Here is a 10629-nt window from a genome sequence, read left to right on the forward strand (position 1 = left end):
CACGGGGTAGGAAGTGCGTACGTGTGCCTGATCACACTCTATCTATTCTCAAGGGCAGGAGTGCTTCAACTTTTTTCATCATGGGACCAAACCTTGTAAATTTAGACTCCCAGCCAAAATGTTACGTGCTTTCAGGGTTTTCCAATATGCAGACTTTCCCAGTTCATAAGCTAACTGTGAAAAACACACCAATTTTATGTAATTGAAGAGCTCAGTTTCAAAATGAGATATCCATTTTTAAAGAAATTACACCTCCTCCGACTAAATAATTGATAAATGCAGTTATGATACTTTTGAAAGGATAAACGGCAACTTAAGTCCTTTATTGTCAAAATTATTGCACTTTTTCAGACTGGATTTTCTATATTTTAGAGATATTGAAGGATGAACTTCAGTTGATGACTTTTTCCCCAGAATGTCTGCATAGCGTTTTGGAATAGTTTGTCAATTCTCGGTGTTAATTATAATCTGTCTGAAGCTGGATTTTGGTTCTTATGGACATTTTCTATACGATGATCAGTTATCATGAACAACACTTGAGACATTCAGTTTATAATGTTGTACTTTCTTGATCTCCGTAAGGAAACTAAACTGTAGGATCACAGGCTTCCCCACTCACCATACCAGCCTAGATACATAGACCTTTAGCGACATCTGGTGGCCAATATTGTCCTAGCCACAGACACACACACACACACACACACCCACACACACCCACACACACATTCAACTCTCTTCCGTCATGTGATTGATTGACTCACTGACTGAGTGACTTCTCAGGCTTTACCGATAGTTTGCCTCCTTTTCTGAAGCACATTATCATAGTGTTTCATAATCATCTCACCAAAAAAGAAATGAGCAGGAAGTATTTTTGCAATACAGTACATTTCTCAGCTCACCATAAAGGACAAGAAAGCATGGATTCAATTTCATTTTCAGCCTCTCGCAAACTACAAGACTTTGGAAACGTTGTGTGGAAACGTTTTTCTCCTGTGGAGCGTGAGCGGGGGCCGGTAGCAGAGGTGTGGCTGGGGTTCCATCGGGCTTCCTGCTGCCCGCAAGGAGCTGCCAGTGTCAGTGCCAAGATTCTCCTCAGAAACTATACAAGTCTCAGCTGGAACATGATTTGTAGCCCGCATCATATCAACAACTAGGCTATTCGTTAAAGCCACACCATGCAAGATTTTTATAACTGCAAAAATACACAATACATATTTTATCAACCTAAATCACAAAGTGGAGCTGTAACAGAGTGTTGAAAATGATTCATTGTCCCTTAAAAAACGCTCAGGTACAGAGGCTAAATAAATGGTTATAGCTCACATGGGGAACACCTTACACGCCTGTATTTAACTCACTGCATTGTCAAAAAAATATATCCCCAACTAAACACACTGTTTTAGCTGAAGCGTTTTGGGGTTTTTTTCTTAGTCAATTTGACATTCCCACACAACAGGGATGCATAATTGTGACAGTTTATAGTAACAGCAAGAAAGCTGAGGTTCTCCTGAAGAAAATGCCACCTTGCACTTGATGCTTACTGTCAGAATGATCTCACGATGAGCTGCTATGCACAGGAATACATAGGCGCTCATCTGTTATTTATTATTTAGCATTATTTATATACTTTTTTTTTTTTTTTTTTTTGCATTTCTTAAGAATATTTGTACTTTGGACCCAATACTGATAGACAAATAGTTAAACACATGATTTAAGCAAAGGAATTTTCAGCTGTAAACTAGAAATAGTACTAGATTAGGAGTAGCATAATTTCAGGCTACGTAGAAGTAGTCCAAACTAGTTTTTTTTAATGTAACTTATACTAACAAATTAAAAAACTGTAAAGATTCAACACTAGATGTAGACCAACTGTTTATGCAGCCAAGCAGCCAGCACAGAGGCCAGAAAAATGGTCTCCAAACAAAGGTTACACTAAATGGAATCGTTCCTTCAAAGAATTGTTTATAACACATTGCAGCATAACATAACTGCACACTAACTTCTTTCTTAATAGATTTACTTTTCCTTTTGCTGAAAAGGGAGTTTTCTCTAATTCTCTCATAGACTTCAATGGAGCAAGAGTCACAAACTGGTACCCAATGGAATTTAGAATGCTGCTGCAAGGAATGAATAGGCACTTAGACTTAGACTCCCTTATTATATCACAATGGCATAGGTGATGGCTGGACATTCTGTGGCTTTTAAATAAGACTGAAAAACCCATCAACTCATCAGTTCATCATCAGCAAAGCAGCGAATATCAGTACCTCAGGAACTCAAGACTTTTCTACAGAACCTACAAGGAATCTGAAGTTTTATGAAGGTATGTGATAGACTTTAACTTTAGGAAACATTAACAATGTCAAATATTAGAAATGTGGAGAAATGTGTGGAAGGAAAAAGTGCACATGGTCTCTAGCTCTCATAACTGAATTCAATGGGAGAAAAATGGAAATAAATATAATTTTAATTATCTGTCCAAAGTAACCCATACTGTTCAGGTTGATTAGTATATGACTGCATGCTTGTTACTCATTTAAAGTAAGTGTTAGTCCAGTATTGGTTATCCAATCTGTAAGCCACCTTGATTCTCAGGTTATACTGTACTACATGTCCCATGCTGCAGTCAGTCACAGCGTTGTTAACATAGAACTTGAGTAGATATATACTGTAGGCTAGTTTAAATAAAAAACAAGATTTGAGTGATCTACCCTGTCCCACCACTTCTCTCTCTCTCTCTCTCTCACACACACACACACACACACACACACACACACAAACACACACACACACACACACACACACACACACACACACACACACACACACACAACGTATCCCTCATTCTTTAGGCTATGTTCACATTGCCGAGCGGTTTCTGCTGAAAATCCACGGTCCGCCTCGCTTTTCAAAAAAGTGGCAGAAACGAAGTGGAGTGGTAATGTGTTGTTTGTTGCCAGGCAACCAAATTAGTGCCGAGTTGTTCTCTATGGGGGGGTACGGTAGTTGTTCTCTTTCCTATGGAAGGGCGAAATAATGGTTTCTGGGGTATTGAGTGGAAACCGCAATGTGAACGCAGCGTAAACCCTTTCACACAAAGTGCGAATTTCGGTGCGGATTATTCGCACGGAAATTTATATTAAAAAAAAAAAAATTGTCGGTTACAATGGAAGCTTGCACACCACTGCGGAACTTTCGTGCTGCAAGAAAAAAAATCGGAACCACTTTGTCTTTTGCGGAATTCCGTCTGCGATACGCTTGAAATCTTTTGTTTTCTATGATGTCACATTTTCAAACATTGTCCCAGGCTGAAATAAATATGTGTGGCTCTCGATCGCTAAACGGCTTGGGTACGGGGATGATGGTAAATGCCCATACAGCCTGTGGCCACACCGCCGTGCGCCTTTACGCACAGGTGAGACACTCTGATCCACGTTCACTCCTACAGTGGACTAGGAAGGCTAATAGGATATATAGGCACAAATGAGATTATCGCCAGCCAAACTGAGAGTAGCCTATTGTAGCGCTTCACAGACAACATATGTAAATATGATCTATTTTATTTTCTACATTATCTGAGAGAAAATGGACATAGAAAGTCACAACGATGTTATCTTCATTCTTTTAAACAGTAAAAAGAGGAGAAAGTGTTGTGCCCATCCTATTTTGGAAAGGCGAACGGAACACAGAGAGTTTATAGGCTCATCCAGGAGCCTGCCTATAACTATCATACTGAAATATGTAGGCTGTAACACAAAAGTCATTCAATAATCAAACGTTCTCAGGGATTCAGCAACAACAGTGTTCACACATAAAGCCTATAAGTGATTATTTTACTTATGGAATCGGTATGTATTTTTTATAGTTATGGCTCTCATAGCCTAAATAAAAATTAAAATGGGGGTGTTTAGGACTACTCATAGTCCATGATGAATATTTATAATTGAAGCCAAAACATATATAAAAAAGAAAGAAGGTGACCATGGAGAGATGGATCACTCGCTTTTATCTGGACTACAGCCTTCTCCAGCCAGGCAAAGACCAACAGAGCGCATCAATAACCTAATGTAGCCTATAGGGAAAAACATCAGACTACCTCAAAACTTCATCTTTGAAAAAAAAAACCATCACAACCAAATCAGCATCTGTGTATTCATTTCTAAAATACAATATATACGGGCGAAACGGAGGCATAGCCATTACTTCATTATATTAAATATTATGGCACATCGCCAAACGTGCATGAGTAGCAAAATGGCAAAAAGGACTGAGCAATTAAATGATAAAACAATAACGAACTATAAGGTATTAAAAAAAACAACCTAACAAGCTCCTTCAATCATCGTGAATTGACTGCATGGAATTATTGGAATGCGCTTTTACGCAGCGCTCAGCTCACGTTTCCTATAGCCTACCTTACAGTGTTATATACTATTAAATAATAGGAAATAACCAGTATGGATAACATTGTCAAATATTTGTACATATGTCCATTAAACCCCTTTGGGAATGTACATTACGTACTCACTCGTCTCCTCTCTTATTCCTCCGACCCACAGTCAACACTCTCAGTGGATTTCTCTGAAGCGGTTCCTTCGCATGCTTTGTATAAAAAAGCTGTTTCTGACAAGTAGCTGTTGATATTCATATTTGGATATTCCATGGAAATAGAAGTGCAATACTGCGCAATGAATTTTTCAAAAAGTCATGGAAGGATGAGACCATAGTATTTCCAGTGTTTCAGAAATTTAAATTTAAAATCTCAACGCCAGCCCATGGTCTTTCTAGTGTTAATAAGAAAAAATACACCAAAACACTGGAATATTTTTAAATCACATTTATTAATGTACACTTGACTAGTGATATACTATCACACAGTAATATAGGATTGTGTAGATACATGGTTTTATGAACAGCATTCCCTGTACTATATTGGGATCATGTAGGTTGTGTTTGTGAGACATGGAGATGAAATGACATGACAACTCTTTTTCTGCTGTTGTCTTCTTCCAGATTATACTGAGCAAGGACTCCGTTTGGAGGGCCCTCAAAGGGGCGTTCTCAGAGGAAGGTCACGGCCGCCGACAGGAACGCAAGCTAGTTGGGAGCAGGCTAGCCAGTGTGATTGAAAACCTTAAGGTTACCAATCCTCTGCTATGCTTCACCGATGACCCAAAAGACGCCACACTGCGTCTCCATGTTGAGAACGCAGTCCGGATGTTGTCTAATGGCGAGATGACAATACAGGAAATGCTGGACTATGCAAGACCATCTAACTCCAGCACGGCACTTTGGGATAGCTTGTTCATTTCTGTATCTTCCGGTGTCCCCCAGCCATCCCAGACCTCTGGTACCCCCAAGGCCTCCCGTACCCCCAAGGCCTCCCGTACCCCCAAGGCCTCCGGTACCCCCAAGGCCCACGGTACTCCTAAGGCCTCCGGTACCCCCAAGGCCTCCGGTACCCCCAAGGCCTCCCGTACCCCCAAGGCCTCCCGTGCCACCCAGGCCCCCCGTGCCACCCAGGCCCCCCGTACCACCCAGGCCCCCCATGCCACCCAGGCCCCCCGTGCCACCCAGGCCTCCCGTGCCTCCCAGGCCTCCCGTACCACCCAGGCCCCCCATACCCCCCAGGCCTCCTGTACCACCCAGGCCCCCGGGACTTCCCAGATGATACTGAGCAAGGACTCCATTAGAAGGGTCCTCAGAGGGGCAACCATATGTGAGAAGTCCCAATACGGCAGCCAATACCGACCGAGATATGACCCCAGAACGGTTGAGCGTCGGCTAGCCAATTTGGTAAAAGACCTTAAAGTCGCCAACCCGCGGCTACGCTGCACCGACGACCCAGAGAAGGCCACAGTGCTTCTCAATTTTGAGAATGCACTGTGGATGTTGGAAAATGAATCCATGACCATGCAGGATATGCTGGGTTATGCATCCGACACCACATCGGCACTTTGGGAGACATTGTTCACTAAAGTGTCTTTCGGTACCCCCAGGCCCTCCCTGCCCACCGTGAATGCCTGGTTACCAGCCGTTCGCCAGCCCATCCCAACAGCCCTGGCTGAAAATGTGGAGGTTCCCTCTGCTCAGGATGGAGGTGACTTGGCTTCTTCTGCGACTGTGGCAGAGGAGGTTTCTGTTACGGAGGATCTCGGTATCAAATCCCACTGTGCCCCGGCTCCAGCTGACCTGACTGCTGAATGTCCAGCTTCTGCTTTGCAGACTGATATTGCTGTGGTTAAAGATGACCTGGCCCCAAAGGTGGAGGGCCCCTCTGATGCCACTGAAACAACCACAGCCATTGTGGAACAGGACAGTGAGTCCAAAATGAAGACTCACAGTGCCACAGACAGTGTGGATCAGCACCTTACTGCTGAGGAGTCTGCTCTAGATACTGATCAGTGCAACTTGGCCATAAATGAGTTGGTCCAGGATAAGGCCCCAAAGGAAGAGGAACCTGATGAACTGGCTTCCGCTCACACCAGCAGCCTGGATTTGATGGAGATAAAGTCAGTTATGGCCTCAGCCAACTTGGCTCTAAATGAGGCGGCAGATGCCATTATGGACTGCAATCACCTGGCTCACCCTAACCCAAGTGACACAGTTCAAAGTGTGCAAGCCTCCAGTGAACTGGCTGAGTGTTCCCTGACTGTCAGTGAGGTTGTGGACACCCAGAAGACATCAGATGTCTCCAAAATGACATCAAGTGTGTCTGCTACTCCTGACCTTCTTCCAAATACCACAAACTGCCTGGGCCAAACTAACAACAAGGCAGTTGGGTGGGATGAAGAAGAGAAGAGGAGAAGATTTTCCAGAGGACGGTGGGACATCACTGAGTGGGCTACTGTTACGGAGGATCTCGGTATCAAATCCCACTGTGCCCCAGCTCCAGCTGACCTGACTGCTGAATGTCCAGCTTCTGCTTTGCAGACTGATATTGCTGTGGTTAAAGATGACCTGGCCCCAAAGGTGGAGGGCCCCTCTGATGCCACTGAAACAACCACAGCCATTGTGGAACAGGACAGTGAGTCCAAAATGAAGACTCACAGTGCCACAGACAGTGTGGATCAGCACCTCACTGCTGAGGAGTCTGCTCTTGATACTGATCAGTGCAGCCTGGCCATAAATGAGTTGGTCAAAGCAGCAGTGGCATTAGTTGATTTCACAAAGAGCAAGTTGAATATTGACGAAAACGCCCCCACTGTGAAGGCCCACAGTGACTTGATTCCAGCTGACATGAACGCAGCACAGGCACATGGCACAGATAAGGCCCCAAAGGAAGAGGAACCTGATGAACTGGCTTCCGCTCACACCAGCAGCCTGGATTTGATGGAGATAAAGTCAGTTATGGCCTCAGCCAACTTGGCTCTAAATGAGGCGGCAGATGCCATTATGGACTGCAATCACCTGGCTCACCCTAACCCAAGTGACACAGTTCAAAGTGTGCAAGCCTCCAGTGAACTGGCTGAGTGTTCCCTGACTGTCAGTGAGGTTGTGGACACCCAGAAGACATCAGATGTCTCCAAAATGACATCAAGTGTGTCTGCTACTCCTGACCTTCTTCCAAATACCACAAACTGCCTGGGCCAAACTAACAACAAGGCAGTTGGGTGGGATGAAGAAGAGAAGAGGAGAAGATTTTCCAGAGGACGGTGGGACATCACTGAGTGGGCTACTGTTACGGAGGATCTCGGTATCAAATCCCACTGTGCCCCAGCTCCAGCTGACCTGACTGCTGAATGTCCAGCTTCTGCTTTGCAGACTGATATTGCTGTGGTTAAAGATGACCTGGCCCCAAAGGTGGAGGGCCCCTCTGATGCCACTGAAACAACCACAGCCATTGTGGAACAGGACAGTGAGTCCAAAATGAAGACTCACAGTGCCACAGACAGTGTGGATCAGCACCTCACTGCTGAGGAGTCTGCTCTTGATACTGATCAGTGCAGCCTGGCCATAAATGAGTTGGTCAAAGCAGCAGTGGCATTAGTTGATTTCACAAAGAGCAAGTTGAATATTGACGAAAACGCCCCCACTGTGAAGGCCCACAGTGACTTGATTCCAGCTGACATGAACGCAGCACAGGCACATGGCACAGATAAGGCCCCAAAGGAAGAGCAACCTGATGAACTGGCTTCCGCTCACACCAGCAGCCTGGATTTGATGGAGATGAAGTCAGTTATGGCCTCAGCCAACTTGGCTCTAAATGAGGCGGCAGATGCCATTATGGAGCTGGCTGAGTGCTCCCTGACTGTCAGTGAGGTTGTGGACACCGAGAAGACATCAGATGTCTCCAAAATGACATCAAGTGTGTCTGCTACTCCTGACCTTCCTCCAAATACCACAAACTGCCTGGACCAAACTAACAACAAGGCAGTTGGGTGGGATGAAGAAGAGAAGAGGAGAAGATTTTCCAGAGGACGGTGGGACGTCACTGACGTCAAGATGTGCACCGAAAAGGAAGAGGACGATGCTGAAGTCCACAGCAAGAGGACCAAGAAAAAGAAGGGCATCAGAAAAATTTTCAGAGGACTCTGGAAATTTCTGTCCTTCAAGCGTGACATCAAACAGAAAGACGATCATGCTGAAGATTTTTTCACTGAGGACGTCACTGTTAAAGCTCCCATCCAGATGGAGAAAAAGAAGAAGTGCATCGAAGAGGAAGAGGACAGCAAGGGGAAAAAAAAGAAGAAGAAGGGTATCAGAAGATTTTTCGGAGGACTCCGGAAACTTCTGCCCTGCGCCTCTGGCACTGAATAAAAAGACGATGATAACAGCAGCATAAGAAGAGGATGATAACACCAACAGTGGACATTAACATCATAGAACCATCATATCTACGTCCATCTGTTTCCCTCTTCAAAATAAAAAAAAATATATATATACATATTACTTTGTTGGTTATTTATTATTTTAAAAAATGTATTGCTTTTTAATTTACAACCTAGTGCTCTATGATGGATCAATGAGACATCATCTTAAAAAAGTGACAACACAGCATTGACATTTTCTCCAAATAATATAATATGATATAATATAATATAATATAATATAATATAATATAATATAATATAATATAATATGATATAATATAATATAGTATAATATAGTACAATATAATATAATATAATATAATATAATATAATATAATATTGAGTGTTTCAAAAGTAAATATACATGTATTATTACATGTATTACAAGTATTATTTATTCCGTTTAAAAAAAATTATAAAGCTTTGTTTGGTTATCTCGCCTATGGGCTAAATGCATTCAGTCCCATACTCATAATGCCAGATTGGCTCTAACACAGAGCCACACTCTTCACCATCAATTTACAGACATCTACATCTTCTTCTGTCCCGCAAACCTTAACGGTAGGTCACATTATTACCTGTGGTGTGACCTTGGTGGAATAGGTAATTTAACCGATACACGTGTGGCGCTAGCCGAGCATTGCTCCCGTCATCAGCATCAGGCTTCCGGGGCTTTAGCCGGGAATGTTTTTTGACTAGCCCTGAGTCTCTTGACAGAGGAAGCAAATCTAGGCTGTATCCCACCATGTTGATATTCCAAAACAGCCCAATGGACAGAAATCTATCCGTCAATAATTCTGTCCATTTTCTGATGGATCAGTGTGGCCACAGCCAGTGGAATTCAACACACGTGCCGTGGGCCTGGAGAGGATCTGTACTGGTTTTCTTTTAGGCACCTGTCTTTTGATGATTTGATGCCATCTTAGCACTTCATCTACTAGCTGCCAAAACTAAAGAGAGCAGGCTGCAACTCCCTTGACCTTGATATGGCATGGTGAGCGACCAAACAATTTTTGCAAAATAGATTTATTATATATCATTAGCCTACTGTTATTATTATTATTATTACTATTTGTAGTAGTATGATTCGTATTATTATCAGTACTGCAGTTGTTTAAGAAATGTTTCAAAGTCTAATAGGATTCTTATGGGTATTATTTGAAATTTGTAGACTCAGTAGCATTTTGCAGAAGAACTTAACTCTTGGGTGGGCAGTCAGTAGTCAACAAGCATTTTCCAGTTAAATACTATAGGCAAAAGAGCTCACATAGCCTACATGACTAATATGAATGAAATAAGTTGTGTCAATGTCTGGTATATGGAGGAGAGTGTAACCAAACAATAATGTTACATGAATAGAGCCTGAATACATGGAAATCTACTGGACTCTGTGCTGCTATTTATAGTGTTTTCAAACAAACATTTTTATACTTTCTCAGAGTTGAAGATGCAAATAACCTTATTCTTCCAAAATGTTTCCATTTACCTTGGTTGAAACAAAAATATTAAATATAGCCTAAATTTCTATATATTGAAAGATAACAATCGACTTAACGTTACATTTCACTGCAGAATACATTACAATAACATTACATATGGGGCAAGAGGCCCCCCCACATGTAACTTCACCTTGGAACAGTAGATGGTGCAAAACTTAATCTCTGATTTTTTTCCAGCATCAAGCAAGCCCCTCTATTTTTGAACTTTCTTCAAATTCATTCCTGCTGAGGAATTATTCCAAGGAAACTGTTGTGATCTAAGTTGATGTAATCACACAGACATCACATGTTGGTTATTGTATCTCATTTTGGAAGGT

The sequence above is a fragment of the Centroberyx gerrardi genome, chromosome 21 (assembly GCF_048128805.1).
Source record: "Centroberyx gerrardi isolate f3 chromosome 21, fCenGer3.hap1.cur.20231027, whole genome shotgun sequence".
NCBI classification, from domain to species: domain Eukaryota; kingdom Metazoa; phylum Chordata; class Actinopteri; order Beryciformes; family Berycidae; genus Centroberyx; species Centroberyx gerrardi.